Source organism: Sitophilus oryzae, unplaced genomic scaffold, assembly GCF_002938485.1.
Source record: "Sitophilus oryzae breed Bouriz unplaced genomic scaffold, Soryzae_2.0 scaffold_1806_pilon_pilon, whole genome shotgun sequence".
In the NCBI taxonomy this organism is placed as follows: Eukaryota; Metazoa; Arthropoda; class Insecta; order Coleoptera; family Curculionidae; genus Sitophilus; species Sitophilus oryzae.
The window spans coordinates 236,825-257,550 of record NW_022146509.1 but is presented as its reverse complement, the minus strand read 5'-3'; the positions used below and the strand labels follow the sequence as shown (position 1 = coordinate 257,550).

Genomic DNA, 20,726 nt, shown 5'->3' with positions numbered 1-20,726 from the left:
AGCCGCTAAAAAACACTCTGTGAACACTGTGAATACACCAATTTCAAATTATGATCTTAAGTAAATATTACGTATAGGCATATAATATCAAATAAGCCGCTTTATTTCTGTTTGTTTAAAATTCCACTCGGGTTTCACAAAAGGGTGATTAACAAAGAATAAGCAAGACAGCGAGGGTGGCAGATAAAAGAAAGTTTGGGCGCTTTTATCCAGATAACACAAATCATTTGCTTTGCTTTTTTTCGGTATTATCTTAGCCTCGTAAATTTCAGTCTCCTCATTTGCAAGATAAAACAAAACAAATCCCCCTCGAGAAAGTTTTCGAGATATTGCATTAATTGTTCGATTCGCGAAGCCGATTGTTATTGAAATTGTTCGGTTAAGGGGTTTATTAGCGATTATACGAGAAGCTAATTGTGTTGGAAGAGTTTCAAGAACTACTATTCTTCAGTTAAGCTCTCCTCAGTTGTGCATAGTTAGTCAAAATTTTATTAAAATTCTATACAATATTTTCTATCGAGTATAATAAGCAGCAAAATATATCCCCATATTTGCTCAAAATCGCTCTTTTCAAAATTTAACGATTTCGATTCATGTTAATCGAAATCATTACCATATAATGCTGTGTATATACTGACCCTCTCCATTAGAATCTTCTCTCCTTTGGCAGAATTTATATATTTTCTAACACAAAAAAAATATTATTTTACAGCCTCTAAAAAACACTCTGTGACTCACTGCGTGACACCAATTTCAAATTATGATCTTAAATAAATATCACGTATAGGAATATAATATAAAATAAGCCGCTTTATTTCTGTTTGTTTAAAATTCCACTCGGATTTCACAAAAGGGTGATTAACAAAGAATAAGCAAGACAGCGAGGGTGGCAGATAAAAGAAAGTTTGGGCGCTTTTATCCAGATAACACAAATCATTTGCTTTGCTTTTTCTCGGTATTATCTTAGCCTCGTAAATTTCAGTCTCCTCATTTGCAAGATAAAACAAAACAAATCCCCCTCGAGAAAGTTTTCGAGATATTGCATTAATTGTTCGATTCGCGAACCCGATTGTTATTGAAATTGTTCGGTTAAGGGGTCTATTCGCGATTATACGAGAAGCTAATTGTGTTGGAAGAGTTTCAAGAAGTACTATTCTTTAGTTAAGCACTCCTCAGTCGTGCATAATTAGTCAATATTTTATTAAAATTCTATACAATAGTTTCTGTTGAGTAACTATAAAAAGCAAAAAATATCCCGATATTTTTCCAAAATTGCTCTTTTGCAAAATTTAACGGTTCATATTCATGTTAATCGAAACCATTACCATATAATGCTATGTATACTGACCCTCTCCATTAGAATCTACTCTCCTTTACCATAATTTATATATTTTACAACACAAAAAATTATATTTTAGAGCCTCTAAGAAACCCTCTGTGGTGCACTGCGTGACACCAATTTGAGATTATGACCATACATGACAATATATGTTATTGAGATATTAAATGAATATCTCGTATACGCATACATATAAAATAGACCATTTTACATCTGTTTGTTTAAAGTTCCAATGGGGTTTCGCAAAAGGAGGGATTAACAGAGAAAAATAAAGACAGCGAGGATAGCAGAGGAAAGAAAAGAAAGTTTGGACGCTTTTATCCAGATAACACAAATCATTTGCTTTGTTTTTCCTCGGTAATATCTTAGCCTCGTAAATTTAAGTCTCCTCATTTGCAAGATAAAACAAAAACAAATCCTCTTCGAGAAAATTTTCGAGATATTGCATTAATTGTTCGGTTCACGAACCCGATTGTTATTGAAATTGTTCGGTTAATGGGTTTACTAGCGATTATACGAGAAACTAATTATGTTGGAGGACTTTGAAGCAGTATTTTTCAGTTAAGCACTTCTAAGTCGTGCATGTTTAGTCAAAATTTCATTAAAATTCTATACAATATGTTTAGTTTCTGTTGGGTTACTATAATCAGCATAAAATATACCGAAATTAGTAGTAAGTTAATTTTAAATAGTAAGTATTACTCAAAATCGTTCTTTTACAAAACTGAACACTTCCTATTCATGATAATCGAAATCATTACCATTTAATGCGGTACCTATATACTAACCCTCTCCATTAGAGTCCACTCTCCTTTTGCATAATGTATGTATTTTACCACACAAAAAATGAATATTTTGCAGCCTCTAAAAAAACACTCGCTGACACACTGCATGACATCTATATCAAATTATGATTTTAAATAAATATCTCGTATACGCATAGATATATAATAAGACAATTTATTTCTGTTTGTTTAAAATTCCACTGGGGTTTCACAAAAGTGGGAATTAACAAAGAAAAAGGACAGCGAGGGTAACAGAGGAAAGAAAAGAAAGTTTGGAAGCATTTATCCAGATAACACAAATCATTTGCTTTGCTTTTCCTCGCTATTATCTTTTTCTCATTTGCAAGATAAAACAAAACAAATCCCCCTCGAGATATTGCATTAATTGTTCGGTTGGCGAACCTGATTATTATGGACATTGTTCGGTTGATGGGTTTCTTCGCGATTATACAAGAAGCTTATTGTGTTGGAAGACTTTCAAGAAGTACTGTTCTTCAGTTAAGCACTCCTCAGTCGTGCATAGTTAGTCAGAATTTCATTAAAATTCTATACAATATTTTCTGTTGAGTAAGTATAAGCAACAAATTAAATATCCCGATATTTGCCCAAAGTCGCTCTTTTACAAAATTTATCGCTCCCTATTCATGTTAATCGAAATGATTACCATATCATACTGCCCCTTTCCATTAGAATCCACTCTCCTTTTTCACAATTTATATATCATGCAAAAAATAAAATATTTTAACTTCTCTAAAAACACTCTCTGGCGCACTGCGTGGCGCCAATTTCAAATTATGACCTTAAATAAATATCTCGTATACGCATACATATAAAATAGGCCGTTTTATATCTGTTGATTTAAAATTCTACTCGGGTTTCACAAAAGCGGGGATTAACAAAGAAAAAGAAAGACGGCGAGGGTAACAGAGGAAAGAAAAGAAAGTTTGGAAGCATTTATCCAGATAACACAAATCATTTGCTTTGCTTTTCCTCGCTATTATCTTTTTCTCATTTGCAAGATAAAACAAAACAAATCCCCCTCGAGATATTGCATTAATTGTTCGGTTGGCGAACCTGATTATTATGGACATTGTTCGGTTGATGGGTTTCTTCGCGATTATACAAGAAGCTTATTGTGTTGGAAGACTTTCAAGAAGTACTGTTCTTCAGTTAAGCACTCCTCAGTCGTGCATAGTTAGTCAGAATTTCATTAAAATTCTATACAATATTTTCTGTTGAGTAAGTATAAGCAACACACAAAATATCCCGATATTTGCCCAAAGTCGCTCTTTTACAAAATTTATCGCTCCCTATTCATGTTAATCGAAATGATTACCATATCATACTGCCCCTTTCCATTAGAATCCACTCTCCTTTTTCACAATTTATATATCATGCAAAAAATAAAATATTTTAACTTCTCTAAAAACACTCTCTGGCGCACTGCGTGGCGCCAATTTCAAATTATGACCTTAAATAAATATCTCGTATACGCATACATATAAAATAGGCCGTTTTATATCTGTTGATTTAAAATTCCACTCGGGTTTCACAAAAGCGGGGATTAACAAAGAAAAAGAAAGATGGCCAGGGTGGCAGAGGAAAGAAAAGAAAGTTTGGGCGCTTTTATCCAGATAACACAAATCAGTTGCTTTGCTTTTCCTCGCTATTATCTTAGCCTCGTAAATTTAAGTCTCCTCATTTGCAAGATAAAACAAAACAAATCCCCTTCAAGAAAGCTTTCGGGATCTTGCATTAATTGTTCGGTTCGCGAACCCGATTGTTATTGAAATTGTTTGGTTAATGAATGTATTCCCGATTATAGGAAAAGCTAATTGCGTTGGAAAACTTTGAAGGAGTAGTATTCTTCAGTTAAGCACTCTTCAAACTTTTGTTTCTACAAGTTCTATATATTTGTATTATTTTCGGTAGAGATTTTCCTCTATTACAGTTTTTCTTTTGTTAATGGAAGGAAAGAAGGATTTTATATAAGCCACATCAGCTGCTGAACCATTTAGCGGCACTGGCCAGATTAAACATGGAACAAAAGCTGCAGATTATTTACGTCAAGTGTGGAAGCCAGATCACTGAGATCACAGCTCCGATAAGTATCTCACTACTGGAACTACATGCACATTTTATTGGCAGTCGCTGACAGTCACTGGCAGTCTTACGGCAGTCGCCTATAATAATTACAAGGCAGTAATAGGCCGTCTACTCTCGAGTCATTCCCATCATACCCGTCGGGTATTTACCCATAGCCCATCACTAATTTTCATAAAGGAGGAATTAAAAATTTTCTATGTACATGAATAATAGAGAGCCAAATTAATCTAAATTATACATAATAGCACAAATTCGCACTCTCTAAACTGTTGTTCAAGTAAAAACGATGCACTATAATGACCGCGAACGCGTACCTGCAGACATGATCTGCATAATAAACATCAAATCCTTCTTGTTTATATCCAGGCACGAATATAAGCATAAATAAATAATAACGAGGAGGGGAATGGTCGATTTGTGTAACAAATTATGCATCGTATTGTTTGTAATAACGTTGTGTTTTCGTTTACGAGCTGGCCACTTTTTGTTTGTCTGTTTACCAGCCGAACGCTTAACGTATTTCAAACCTATATTGAAACTCGTTACTGCCTGGAATGATATTTACCGATTTGTACCGTTTGTATCAACAAGTTGTCAGTGGCAATTTAGAAACGACTAGAAAATGGGATTTGTATTTATATGACATATAAAAACAAAAATAATTCGATTTAACAGTTCTGCATTTTCCATTATTTAAGTTAGTAACCTAAAGTAATATTACCTATTATTAGTACGATTTCAGCCATAGACAATGTAGATAAATTTTGTTTAAGAATAAGAATTTAAAAAAATATGTGGTTTATCATTTGACAAATTTATATTGTTTGATTAATTGTAGTAAAGCTAACGAAGGCTATAATGTTAGCCGAAACGTTTGTTTTTTTTAAACCAAATTAAGATACTTAAACCAAATGAAAACCTAATCTGCGTTTTTTACTATAATATTTTATCTTTTTAGTTACCTTGAAAGTATCGTTCAGGATAATGAAAAAAAATTCTCGTAAAGTTTGTGCTTTTAATATTAATATTAAGAGGTGTCTCATCGTCATTTTCTATTTTCTAGTTAAATAATACTGGGAAACATTTTTTTTGGAATTTAATTGCGTTCTAACAAATTAGCCTTTTGTAAAAATCAATATATATTCTTGTAGGAAATTAGACGGTCTTCAAAATAGGTTTGATATAAACTTTCATTTAATCGACTCATTTAAAAGTTATTGAAGTTCAACTTCAAATCGTATATGATAAGTTCCACAATTTTTTATATTTTATTTTATATCATATTTTATGTTTATTGTTATATTTGTGAGCTATTATTTCGTGATAATAACCTTTAATAACTTTCAAACGAGTTGATTAAATAAAAATTCATATCAGACCTTTTTTGAAGACCGTTGATTTCATAAAAGAATTTGTATTTTTTTAAAAAATGCTGTTTTGTTACAACGCAATAAAATTCCAAAGTCAAAAAAAAATGTTTCCCCGTGTTATTTAAATGGGAAATAGGAAATAATGATGAGAGATCTCTTAATATTAATATGAAGAGCTCAAACTCTACCAGAATCAACCGCAATGAAAGTTTTATCGTAACAAAAAAGAAAAAATATATTTTTTGTTTGTGCACCCTATTGCCCACTTTACCCTTGCAATTTTTTTGCATAAAAACTAGAAACTTTTTAACATTTCACGATCTAAAGCTTTGTATTTTTATTTTTCGCGCAACTTGATAGGAAATATCACGTTTCAATACTACTTCCATTCAGAAATTGTTTAAAAACAAACAAGAAAATCGTTTACGTTGCGCACCAAAACCTGATATCTTAAATATTTTTCTTCGGGTAAAAGGAATCGGGGTTTTCTCCAATACACCTATATTCAGATTTCTATGCGAATCGAACATTCGAGTGAAATCAAAAGCCGTTCTAGCGTTTACAGGATCCATGCTAGTTGGTGGATACGTTGCTGGATCCTAAGACGAGTTCCCGATCCAACTATGCTTAGGTCCCAGGATTCGAATATCCATTATGTTAAATTTACTGCATATTCCTGTAGGGATCTCTTTCGTTTATTTAGCACCCTGGGTTTAAATTATCGCTTTTATTTCACATTGTTTATTTAGGTTTCTAAAGCGTTGAAATAGTAGGGCATTGAAAAAAAATTAAGCTGTTTACTAAATATAATTAATAACAAAAGCAAAATTTAAATTTTAGTAGGTAACTAATAAATTATAAAAATATTAAATTTATTAGGCAGCTATTTTTCTAAATTTCCAAAACTTACTGAATCTCTTTCCACCAAAGTCTACAAGAAATTTTATCTGGAAAGAAGCTTAAAGTGCCATTGTGAAGGTACATTGCGATCATCAGATCTATGATTGCTTATAAACCTATTGTTTGGTAGACTAATTAGTAGGTAGTCGAATTAACAAAATACAAACTAAAAATCAGCCTGGTTCAGAAAGTTGCTTTTCTACATCCGACCGAATCCATGCTGGCTATACTATAAGAACGATGGTAATAATGTTAAAAATTATATACTCCTAGATATCAATGATGAGGTGAGTTTGACAGCAGTTAATAGTGAACTTAAAGCCAACTCTGAGAGGGTCCAAACCAGGGGCAAAACTAAACACAAACTTTTAGGGGGGCTCAAGTCTTTTGGGGAGGATAAGATACTATTGATTTGAGGACAAAACCAATTTTAATTTTATAGGATCAGTCATCTGGGTGGTTGATAATCCCCCCTAGCCACCACCCCTAATTGCGCTACTAGTCCAAACCCTTCTTGTAGTTGTGGAGAAACCATATGCATGAATTAATAGCATTACTTTTTTTAAATACACCTGTAGATAACATATTTCCGAAGTTTGGATTTAACTAAACTGATAGGATTTACAATAATAGATTTTATCTTTCAAACTGTGACTGAAAGTTTACTCATTGTTTTCAGATATGGATCAAACAAGAAAGGAAGGAGCTGTGAATCAGCCTAAAACTTTAAGATATATGTATAGAGAGACGGAAGTTGAAGGAACAGGAATATAAAGGGCAAAGGCATCAAAATTCTTGATCATTTGTAATTCTGTGAAGACTCATAGTGAAAGGGTATGAACAAAAAGTACTGGCTGAATGCTGAAAAAGCAAGTGGCCCATATTTCAGAAGAAGAACAACAATTAAATTTGAAAACCTTCATATTAAATCAACTTACTTTTCCTCTCGTTTTAAATAATTTATATTAATATGGAAAACAAATTTAAATATCCTCAATACGTTAATCATATTAGTTAATTTTTTTTTATTTGTTTTGATGCTAGTGAGACCGAAAAATATTCGAATTTCTTGATTTATTGCCATACGAATAAAATCAGAACAACTCATTAATAACATGAGAAGCGGATTTAAAAATTTGTTTCCCCTGAATTTCAGGAAATTAAGCTTCAGTGTTTTTAAGTTGCATCTTAAATTAGCTTAGCATATTACTCCATTAATGATGTTAAGGAGGCTTTGAGAGAGGACAGAGACTTCAATATATTTGATTATAGACAGAAAATCTTTCTATAATCAAATATGTTGTTATTTTATGTTATAATCATCTGCTGTCATTATATATTTTATCTGAGAGCTACTGTAATTGTTGACCGTGGGCTTCAAGCAATGGTCTAAGACACTCGAAGAAGTTTCTGCGGGCTTAGGACTAAGAAAAATCAAAGATCTTCCTGGAGTTAAGTAAGATCTAATAAGGTTAATCTTCGGATTGTCACGGAGTTTTTAACAGGTTTTTTTCTCCTCAATGAACACATCAGTAGATTGAAACTAAGAAACGGCGAATACAGATTCTGTGGGGAAAATGGGGAAACACCAGAACACCTCTTCACTGAGTGCGCCGAGACGAAAACCATGCATGCCATGAACTTTGGTATGACTGATATTGGAGATGGAGAACTACCATCTGTAAAGCCATCCCAGATACTGGCTTTTGTCAAAGCCCTGGGACTGTATGATGAGTTATAACTCAAGAAAAGGGGGACACAATAGATCTGTAAGGTCGCAGTGATTAATCCCCCTCTCACTCTAAATTCTACTAAAAAAATCTACTGTGATTCTTAACATAATAAAATTAATTTTATTATTATTGTTATCTAACTTATAAATAAAGACTCTACAAAATTTTCTTAAATAAAATACCGACAAGGTCAATTCACTAGCGTCAAAGATAAACATTAATTTAGTCTTATTTTAGCTTAACTCGCCTTTAAAACCTACACAAACTGTTTGCTCTGTAAATAGACTTGAAAACTCGAAGCTGCCGACACGAAAATAAAATCCAAAATAAGCGAAAATTTTAATTCATTCCCCGATTACGAGCGTGAATGCGAAGCTGACGCGCTAGTAGTCCAGTTTATAATTTTATTAAAATAAAGCGTTTATAATCTGGAGAAAAATAAAGAGCCAGCAAAGTTTTAGTAGTCAAAATCTTAAAATAACATCACGGAATTAATATGGAAAATTATACGTCGTGTTTTAAATATTTTCATGTAATTTCTTCTCGCAGTGACATATCCTGTACAGGGTGAGTCAACGATAGAGTAAAGTCCATTATCTCATTTGTTTCGAGGTTTAAAAAAAGTCTTAAATATAAAAGTTATAGTGAAGGTTAAGATACACATTTTAAAATTATTATAGATTATACAGGATGCTTCAAAAAAGTGTGGCGAATATAACATTATAAAAAAAATTTATAATAGTTTTTGTAATATTTCAATTTGTTTAAACAAATGTTAAATTGCAGCATGGTAAAAAATTGTCAGTGGTGCCATTGTTTCTGAAGTTGGAGTACTAAAATTTGGTAGGAGAGTTTTATAGTGATAAAAAAAAAGATATATATAAAGATATTTTAGTTAAATGATGCAGGGTGTTCAAAATATATTTATGTATTTCAACTACTTAAAATTAAAAAATCTCAAATTTTTTAAATGGGACACCCTATACATTATCATATTTTCTGATAGATTTTACAAAACTCTTCAACTTTTATTAAGCACGTCATATACCTATTTTTAATAGTTTGTGATTTATTCCAATTTTTTCTATTTTTACCCATATTTTTAATACAATTACCCTATAAAATCATAGTTTCCATGACAAAACAAATTATTTATTACTAATCTTTAACGTGTAGCTTAATAATAATTAGTTAGGGTATTCCATTTAAAAAAGCATATGTTATATTCGCCACACTTTTTTGAAGCGCCCTGTACAGAGCCTAGGCTAGTAGAGTGTCTGTTAATTCCCAAGTTGATTTTTTTTAAATCAATTGAATTGCCCTCCGAAATTTTAGTTTTTGCTCTAAAAAATGATCCAACGTAAACAAGCACTTCATTTTTAATGTAAACCGTGACGGTATCATGATACTTTTTGAATAACATGGGATTTTCTGACCATTTGCATTTAATTTGTTTATCTCCAAAGCAAATTAACCTACAGCTTCGGCAAAGACACATCATTGCCCTTCAGTGTTCTGAAGTTTTGATCAATTGATCATAGATGGCGCAATATTAGTTTTCCACATTAACGTTGGTAAAGAAATACTGTTTTATAGGAAAAAAGTATGGTTCTAGATCCTTTTTTAGTCAACATCAAAAGGCGCAATTAGAATTTGCGGTGGATGATGGAAAAATTTGATTATAAACTATGTGCATAATTTTGGCGGCGAATAACTTTAAAGGAAACTTTTTATGGAAAAAAATAGAGAGACCTTTTTTGTAGAGCGTAAAATATTGAATTAGAATATGTCTTTGTCGAAGCCGTAGGTTTATTTGCTTTGTGTTAAAAAATTAAATGCAAAAGATCAGAAAATCCCACGATATTTAAATGGGAAAAGTATCATGATTCCGGCACAGTTTAAATAATAATTAAGAGGTTGTTATCGTTGGATAATTTTTTTAGAGCAAAAACTAAAACTTCAGAGGGCGGCAGCAAAAAAAAGTCTAATAATACTCACGACTAATGTCTAATATTATAAGATCGAAAATAAAACAGCATCACAGATGGCAACGGAATGGCAAACCGGTGATAATTTTAACGAGGTTAAGCTCTAAACGCCATTTACTTGACCAGTGCTCGTTATTCCTTTAATGGCTCGTAATTACAGTTTGCTTAAAGAAGGTTGTAACTTATTTTTATATTGAGTAAAAATTAACTTTAAATGGCGTAGTTTATAATTCAAGAATCAAATGGTACCACCATTTCTCAAACGTATCAGTGCTATAAAAAGCTAGCTACAAGAGCGCTGAAGTCATGATTACTAAATCCCGCTTAATGGAACTGGCTACAAAAGAAAACCGCCTTCCGAAATATCTTCTTTATGGTGAGCTTGTAGACGGTAAGAGGAAACCGGGTGGACAACCAGTGGCGTAACTTGACAACTAGGGGCCTCGGTGCAAGATATTTTTGAATGCCCCTGAGTAAAGAACAAAACCAAAATAATGTATATTTTTTATTAAATATTTTTTTGAATGGATCTGCGGGGTCTCAAGTTACTATGGGGCCCCGGCGCTTTGCACCGAACTGCCCTATGATAGCGACGCCACTGTGGACAACAACTCAAAAGATACAAGGATATTTGCCATAAAAACTTAAAGGGGGTAAGATGCAGAATCAGTAGGAGGAAGCAGCGCACAATAGAACGTAATGGAGAAGAATTGTAAACTCAGTTAACAGCGATAACTAAAATGTAAAAAGGCAACAATGTATGATATTTTTCAATGTCTGGACTGCGGAAGAGAGATAACAGTGTGTATCGAGCTTTTCTGCTACAGAAGATCTCATGAAAGAAAACGCCTTTCGTATTATCTTCTGATGATTGTCAAATACTCGTCAGTGAGTAATGACAGTAAGTAAGTAAGTCAGTAACTAATTCCAGAACCATTTTTTTGGGACTTTGTTTGGAAATATTCTCTCCTTTTTTAACTTTTAATTAATTAGTGATTTCATTTTTGAGTATCTTACATTACATTAAGTATCGAGCTTTTCTGCTTTCGAAACTATCTTCTGATGCGTGTCAAATACTCGTCAGTAATGGCAGTAAGTAAGTAATTCGAGAAACATTTTTTTTGGGGAAATTTGTTTGTCTGGAAATAGGCTCTCCTTTTTTAATCTTTAATTAATTAGTGTTATAATTTTTGACAAGTTTTTTGTCAATTTTTAATACCTGACACGCTAAAATTATCATCGATTGTCATTCTCCAGCCGTCTGTCTTTGACGCCGTTTTTTTTTCTATCATACGCTAGTACTACGCTAGTACTTCATCGCAAAACCAGGCGGAAGGTTGTCTTACGATGATTAAAGATTGCATTCCGAACATTTCCAACTTTAACTGAACCCTTATAAATAAAACAGCGATTTTTTTTGTATTTTTCCCACTCGAATCAGGTCCGATGGAAGCTCTATGAGAAATAAAAAACGTAATAGAACATCCTCTGACATAGGCAATTAGAGCAAAGCGAGCATGGATAACAGATTAGGAAAGTGAACTGCATGATTTGGTTGCGAAACATAAAAAAATGAATTAGCCCATTTTTTTATGTCGTTACTCCCTACTCTCGATCTCCACCTCTGAACTCGAAATATCACTTTAGTTCGATGCTTTTTTTATTTTCGCCGTCGTGTCGCTTTGATATAGATAGAGGCAAATAAAAATGAGCAAATATATGGATCAAAGCAGGTCGTTACCAATTAGGCCTCTATGGATGAACGGCGGTAATTAGTTCAGACATTTGAACTCTACGAACTCTCTTGATTCCACCCTGGTTGTTTTGTAGAGATTACTTTTTTAATTGTTATTAAATTTCTTGATTTATTTTTATAATTAAAGAAAACTAAAGTAAATTATGTAATAAATGCATTCATAAATATCGTTAATATACAGGGCGGTTTGAATTGCATTTGGGAAATTTCTACCAGTAAAAATTGGTAAAAAGTTTGTATAAATTTATCTCCTAAAATACTTCATTCCGGAGATACAGGGTGTAAATGTTTCATTTTTAATTCAACATTTCCAAATAATTTCTGACCTAATGGCACAATTTGAATGATAAATTTGTGTGGAAATTTTTTGCAGGAGAAATTTGATTTTGATAGAAGTCCTAGAAATCAAAACTCAACCGGATTTTCTTGTTTTTTTTTTTAATTTTCTCTAAAACGGTGTGGTAATTTGGAATTATAAAGGGTATTAACAATTTTAGAACAAGCAAAATTTTTATGAAGATTGCATTTTTCTCAAAATATCAATAATAAAAAAGTTTTCCTTCTGTAAAGACAATCCGGGGACATACTGTAGAGATATTTAGAAACTTGGTTTGGTTATCATAATAATCACCGAGATATACACATAAAGGAATCGAATCATTTAATACTGAAAACATATAATAGTCTATTATTTCAGTCTTTTATTTTTATTCCTCTGAATAAACTCCTTTTAAAACTCTGATCTTCATTTATGGTACTACACTATCAAAAGCAAACGGGAATCTGTAAACCATAAATATTTTACTACTACACGCCGGATATAGCTGTTTTATCCTCCATGTTTTGTTTCCATTAGAATCCGCTTTTAACATTTTCGCCTTTTCAAATTTTTCCCCGTTCGGTTCGTCTGATTGAAAAAATAAATCGGGAAATATAAAAGCAACAAAACAGGTAGCCCGGAGGAAACGATGCCGGGATCAATTAGATTCCTACACGTGATCGAGAGTCGGTGTAAACGAAGGCGAGACTCGAACTTATTTATGGAAATGTTGAAGAGAAAATTGCGCTTTTCCAAATCGGGCTAACGTAGCGTAAAGGCAACGTGCCCAAATTGTATAACTTGCGTCGAGTCGGTGGCTCGAGTGAAATGGCGGGTTAAATATGCTCGGGCTCGTTCCCGACGGCTCACGCAATTGCTTCGTTAGAGGCTCTGATTAGGTGGAAAATGTTGTTTATTTCGGTATAAATTCGTGTATTTTCTATTGTCTGAGTATAGTTTTAAAAGTATATTTTAATTTTATTTATTCGTGAAAACGAAAAATTTGCTGTTTTTTGCTAAATATGTTAAACCAATGGTTGTGCTAAGTTAATATTAAGGTAGCACAACCACCATTGGAAATCAGTGAAAAAATCGGGAAACTATGGCCACGCTTGTTGAATTTGACACTTTATGTCAGTTTAATATTTTATTTTTGTACTTTTATACCTACTTGGCCTAAAAGTGCTTTTTGATGCATTGTGTTTTCACTTTTATGCCTACGCATTAAAATGGCATTTTTATATTGTCAATCGCGTCGCAAAAATTAATAATTTTGTGACGTTTGAAAAAAAACACAATTAGGAACTTTACAGTATAGCAGGAATTTGCTGTTTTTTGCCGTTCATAGATACAATAAAAAATATCCCCAGTCATTCTCTGTCCCCCTGCATCAACAAATGTAATAGCGTCAAGGTTAGCACAACTATTACAAATTTGAAAAGATTTGCCTGTTTCCACTATTTTCTTTTTGAATGGGTCATATGTCATCTGTACAACTATTGAAAATGAAACAGCAATTCAGAGAATTCATACCCAGAAAAAATCTATACACCATTTTCTACTATATATTATTCTCTTCTATTATTTCAGACGTTCAGTTCGTGTCCAATGGCTACTTTCTCCTTTACTCAAAGTAATGTCTTTTAAAGGAAATTTATTACGCTTCAAGCGCGTTTAAATATTTTCAACATCTGAAATAAAAATTACGAAATAAATTGTACCGACTCGGTGACATACTGTATATTTATCTGTTTAATGGTCAACGTATTTTCATTTTTATAGTACTTTGTGAAGTAATGTGCAATTTCAGGACCTTAATGAAAAATATGTTGGAGTGTTAAAAAACTACATTATCTCTTCATGGAACTATATTTGATGAATATAACAATTTAAGCCGTGCGATTGTTTAAAAATAAATTTATTAAATTCTAAAATATTTAATAATGATATAAAATTCTTTATATGGACTTCCTCTGTCTTTGTCCTTTGTTATTTATGCAATCGTATTTAAAGATGTTCAAATCAAAGTTTATGCAGTCCCTTTTTTAAACTTCATCTTCTTTCAATGAGCTATCTTCTTCTTCTCTAAGACTTTTGCATTCGAGCTAATACGGCGATGGGTTGTCTACATATGCTCGGCTATGGTTAAAATAGAGGGCAATACCTTAGAACAGGTCTACAAGTTCAAATATTTGGGGTCCTGGATAGTTAACACCTTGAACAACGACGTGGAAATAAAAACCAGAATAGAACAAGCGAGAAATGCATTTTTAAAAATGAAGAACGTCTTACAAAACCCCAGATTGGACATTGAGTTGAGAACTAGGCTCGTTAAGTGTTATGTTTGGTCAATCCTATTATACGGAGCAGAAACATGGACACTGAAAGTTCAAGAGATGAATCGCCTCAAATCGTTCGAAACATGGATATATCGAAGAATGCTTAAAATTCAATGAACAGCCCATATCACAAATACCGAAGTCTATAACAGAATAGGCAGAGAAAGAGAATTGCTCAATATAATAAAAATAAAAACATCATACTTAGGGCATATATTGAGAAATAAAAAATACCACGTCTTACAATTGATAGTTAAGGGTAAGATTGAAGGAAGAGGTCTCGGCAGGAAGAAACTATCTTGGTTAAGAAACATCAGAAACTGAACTCACCTAACTTTTGAAAAACTCATAAGGAAAGCCAAGAATCGTGAAGATTTTGCCAATGTGTTCACCAACCTACACGGAAGAGACGGCACGTAAAGAAGAAGAAGAAGATGGTCCATTTTATAGTGTCTTTTAAAGGCTGTGTTAGTAGTATAAATAAACATAAGATGAATAATAAAGAAAAATTTCAAAGTCAGTGTTTTATAGTCAAGATCATGCATTCTCTTAAAATTCCAAACAAGTCTTTGTACATTTCTTTGAATGAAGACAATGATTCAGTATTGAAATTGAAAGAATTTGGGACTTCCATTGTCTATATTTATTTTTTTTTCAGTCAAACCAGTCTGAAGCAACTAAGAAAGGAATAGTTAAAACTTTATGTCATCGAGCAAACACCATATACATTGACCAAGCATCACTAAATAATATTAAAATGGATTTGTTTCAGAATGGTTACTCTGAGAAGTCCCTAGACAAAATTATGTCAAATTATAAAACTCATTGGTCCATCGTTCATTCATTCATAATTCTATCTCTCTCTCTTTTGACTACTCTATACATAAAAGAAAAGAGCAGGCGAATAACAAAAAAAAAGTTAAAGCTAAAAATTCTTCAAGTCTCGATTGACACTAAGAAGCGTCCTAACAAAAATAAGGCCATAATCACTGAAGCAAGAGAAAGAGTACTCTACCAGGTACCTTGTGAATGCGGTGAGTCATATAATGGAGAGACTAAATGTCCTCTAAATGTGCGACTTAGTGAGCACAAAAAAAAACATGTACAAAAAGGTGAAACAATGAAATCAATAACGAAGAAACAACACCGTCGTGTTAATCACAATAAATAAAGACAAGGGAAGTTCGAAATCCTTTTAGTTCCTTTGTACATTGCCTCAAATCACAAAAGAATATTTCAGGTAGTAATGAATTAGTAACTAAGAATTATTCAACCAACTGTATTATGCTTACACAAAGAGATAATTAAACAAGAGAAAAATGTATTTTTAGGCATGTATTGAAAAAATTGCTATTAGCAGAAAATAATAAATTACCACATTTTATCGCAGACTAGTTTTCCTCCTCTCTTATTGGCACGTTTTAGAGGAATGATTAATAACTCTAAATCTGAGTTGATACATTCATTGTGAAATAAATATACTCTGAGGAATATATTAAAATTTTCCACAAATTCTTGGTTCATTTAATTCCCCCATTCTCGCATGGACGTACATCTCTAAACTTTTGCAATGACTGGGGGGAGATTTTCAACAATAGAAAACAACGAACATCAAATGTCATTACAACAATGCCTACGTCATCCTTTATTCAGTTCAACAATGCTCCGTTGTTTTTTGCAATCGTAAAAAAACAATCAAAAACAGATTGCAAATATAGAGAATGAGTTTGATATGTATAAACGACGAATTTCTTCAGTTTTGACATTTGATCCATTCGTTTGTAAAAAAGTACATGTTTTGTTATTATATATTAAAATTCTTTATTTATTTTTATTTATTTTTAGTGTTCCATACTTCAAAAGGAAAAAATGGAACCCTTATAGGATCGCTTTGTTGTTTGTCCGTCTGTCTACCAAGACCCTATATCTGGGGACCGCACGAAAAGAACTTCTATGTTAACGTAAAAAAAACACGAACGTTTATGTCGCAAAAAAAGTGTTCAACATCAAACCATCAAAAAAGTCCTAAAAATCTAAACGCTTTGTGGTAATATATTTTTATTTTCATTCTTTAATAGAATTTTAATTAACGTAATATTTTTGTGCTATTTTAAAATATAAAGAGGCACAATTTATTTAGTTCAATGCTAGGAAAGGATGATAATAGTTAGTGTGATACATTAACAACAGCAAAAAATATGACGTTAATCAATGTTAACAATAACCATCTATCAAAGAATGAAATCGAAATTATATTGCCATACAAAGGCCTTCAGATTTTTAAGAGTTGGTATTTAGGATGTTTTTACTATTTTCTCTAAAACGGTATAAATTAGGAAAAGCTTAAACGACACTCACCATTTTCGAACAAGCAAAATTTTTTGTAAAAGAATGTATTTTTCTCAAAATGTCAATAATAAAAAAGGTTTTCTTCTTGTAAACACAATCCAGGGATACACTCTATTGTTTATTTAAAGTATATTTATAATATACACCTAAAAATTTGCACGGAACCCTCATTAGACTAATCGAACTCGCACTTGGCCGTTTTTTTTTAATAAATTATGTCCTTAAGATTGCCTGTACAAGAGGAAAAACATTTGTAATATTGATATTTTGAAAAAATGCATTCCTCGTAAAGATTTTTGCTTGTTGTAAAATGGTTAATTCCATTTATAATTTTCAAAATTTCCAAACCATCATAAAGAAAATTAAAAAACATACATGAAAATAGAGTTGCATATTTTCCTGACGCCTAAAAATCAAAATGCGTTGCATTTCGATTTCATTATTTGGTAGACAGTTTTTATTAACTTTAATTAAAGCCATGTGTTTTTTGTATCATATCATCTGTTGTTGAAGTATCATATTTCCGGAAAATTATTATCACCCTTTCCGCAGCATTAAACTATGTAAAGTTTGTGCTTCTGTAACATTTTAAATCAGACAAAAATTGACTAAAATGCAATAACAATCTATCAAAGAATTAAGACGAAATTATATTACCATGGAAAGGGGTTTTGAATTTTAGAACTTAGTTTAGAAAAATTATAAACGTTATTAACTTAAAATCTTATGAAGAATGCATTTTTCTCAAAATGGCAATAATAAAAAAGGTCTTCCTCGTGTAAAGAGAATCCGGGGATGTATATTCCTGAGGATATTCTGTAAATTTGAACCCAATACTACGAAGTTTTTATACAGAAAATAAAATTGAAAGCAATATTTTCTTTAATTGCTAAACAAACTTATTATTCTATACGTTAATGTACATCTTATTATTCTTAAATAACTCAACAAAGAATATTCGCAATTTATCGAAAATGCAGAATTTAATTAATATTCGGTTTTAATCAACGACCCTTTTAACTCTATGCATATTTAATACATATAATATAATAATGTTAAATATGGAGTTAATAAATTTGTCAATAATAATTCTCGTCGAATAAATTTATTAAATGTTTCATATTACTCAACCGAATTAAAATAAACATTTCCCAAATTCTGGAAGAAGAATTATTGCATCTCTAAATCATTTTGATAGACAAAATTTACTATCCCACAAATAAAAAATAAGTGTAATTTTGTTTTCAATGTTTTTTTTTGTTTATTTCTCTATAAGTTATTATAAAAATGGGATAAGATATTGGAAGAAACATAAGACTTTAAAAAGTCTGATTTTTTCGCCACTAGAAAAGAAAGAAGTCTACAAAATAAAATAGCTATTTTTACTATTAAAGCAGAGTTTAAAAACATAATTATTAATATAATTATTCAAGAACATTTCCGTTTTTAGCAGATACGTCTATAATAAACCGTTGACGTTTTGCTAAAGTGTACTGGAATGCTTGTATTGCACAAAAAACTGTCATTAAATATAAATTTATCGAACAGAAATCTCCTCCAAATTTTTCAACAAAAACAATTATCCGTACAATTACCCCTTTGCAATACTCGAACCCTTGTATATGTCTCGAACTAAATAACAAACGAGCGACAGTCAACAGTTTATTATCCTGCGGAGTTTATACATTTTGTAGGACCAGTTAGACCTATTATAATATTGTAAAACCCTAAAATTAAGTAATTAGTGCTTATCATGCTTTCACCTGGACCCTTCAATTGCTATAGTATAAATAAATGTATATATTTTACATAATTACTAATATGAAATAAAAGTTTTTTTTAATATTTCTCATTAAAAATTAATTGTGGTCTCAAAATACAGCACGCGAAAAAAATGAGGTGCCAGTACCGGAAGGCTAAGATTATCCATCGTTAAGTCGAACTAACTATTTATATATCCCAAACTCATCGTTAGAGTTTATACAAACTTCTAAACAATTATCACAATAATCGATAGCAAGTTTCCTAACGAAACCACTTTCGAAATTAAATTATTAATTGGACAAATTGATAGTTGGTTCTCGAACCGCAGATGTCCTTAATAGGATTAGTTAGTCCAACATCTCCTATATTATCAATCTTTTGCATAGAATGAACTTTGTTTGTGTCGGTCTGGTAGTTTCCAATGAACCCGGTAACTTTGTCTCGAGAACAGTTTGCTTTTTGCAAATGAATATTTTGCCTGTCGCAAAGATCCAATTTGAAAATAGCATTCTGTTTGCGGAGGATTAAACTGTCTACATGTGTATGTGGGTCTTAAAACCACCATACACTTTAGTTATTTTACTCGGTTTTAACTGTGCAGTTAAAGGTTATGGTAGAAAGCACGGGTAAATAATCTCGACACACTCTCCCATTTTGACCAGTTTATTTATCCACATCGTAGACTAGAACGAAAGATTCCAGAAAGAGCATGCAAACAGTATCAATAGTTAATATATAGAAGTATATCTATTACAACTTACCACAATAAGTGTATTTTCAGATCAGGATATATTAAAGGAATCGCTGAAATATATAAAAATACATTTATTAGAAAAGATATATTTAATATTAAATAATTTTTACAAATATTTACTGTTATAATTATTTGTTATTTTATTCTCTGTAGATTTTTCAAAAATTAAATTTTCAATTTTTGAAATTCTGGATTGTTCTAAATAAAAAATTAAGCAATTTATTAAATATATATCAGGTAAAAGTTGGTCCAATTACTTGTTGGAAATTATAAAACAGGAAACAAACATTTGTTTGGTTTTTGTTGGGTAACAGGCCAATTATGGATATACCAGAAATTTTAAACTTTTGCCTGCGAGTTAAATGAAGCATTTTAAAGAAAAAAAATATATTTACACAAATTCGTTTATTTTGTTTTAGAATTTTTATTTAAATTTTTTAAAATATGAAAATAAATTTCTTAGACTATTCTTCTTTACTTTTAGGCAAGTTGATTTGTAATACTGTGATTGATCATTAATGTCTTCTATTCCCGATAACATTATAGTTTAGATTTCATTTTTAAAATTGAAAGACTAATAATATAATAAAACTTTAAAAGAATTAAACCATTATAAGTAATGATTTTTTAGATCATCATATTTTTGTTTTTCTTTACATACTATTCCAAATGCAAGAAATATTTCGTTATCGTTAAGATTATTTTCCTCACATTCCTAAAAAAGTATTCGATCGATTTTCTAATAATTTTTAATATTTTTATTATTTATTATATTTTCTCGCAGATGTCCTTAATAGGATTACTTCGTCCAACAACATCTATATTATTAATCTTTTGCATAGAACGAACATTGTGTCGATCTGGCAATTTCCAAAAGACCTTGTAACTTTGTTTCGGTAACATTTTGCTAAATGAATGTCTGGCGCAAAAATTCAATTTTAAAATGGCATTTTCTTTACGGAAGATTGCAATGTGTTTTACCTTAGGGGCAAACTGTTTTGGTTAAGAATGTAATTTAATTTTTGTCTTCTGGTTTGTTTATCATGCGAAGAATATTTTTGAAGGCAAGATTATTATGTTGTGATAGACATGTAAAATTAGGTTGTGACTCGTTTTCGAATTTTTTTTCTAGCTAATAGATACCCCTATTGTACATATTTCATTTAAATACCTAAAAAAACAAACCGAACTGTTAGTTACACCATTGGCGCATCTAGAGATAGT

The 20,726-nt window shown here is 31.4% G+C and overlaps 1 protein-coding gene across 4 annotated transcripts in view; it reads right to left on the bottom strand.

The window, feature by feature from the left end:
- Positions 1 to 20,726, bottom strand: part of LOC115883091 — a 373,864-nt gene that overhangs the window by 150,827 nt on the left and 202,311 nt on the right. For 3 of the 4 annotated variants that reach the window (XM_030901370.1, XM_030901372.1, XM_030901373.1), the window contains exon 4: positions 19,510 to 19,552. The exons of the other annotated variant lie outside the window; for it this stretch is intronic. The gene's annotated coding sequence lies outside the window, so the exon portion shown is untranslated. The remainder of the gene's footprint in view (positions 1 to 19,509; positions 19,553 to 20,726) is intronic. 4 annotated transcript variants of the gene reach the window in all.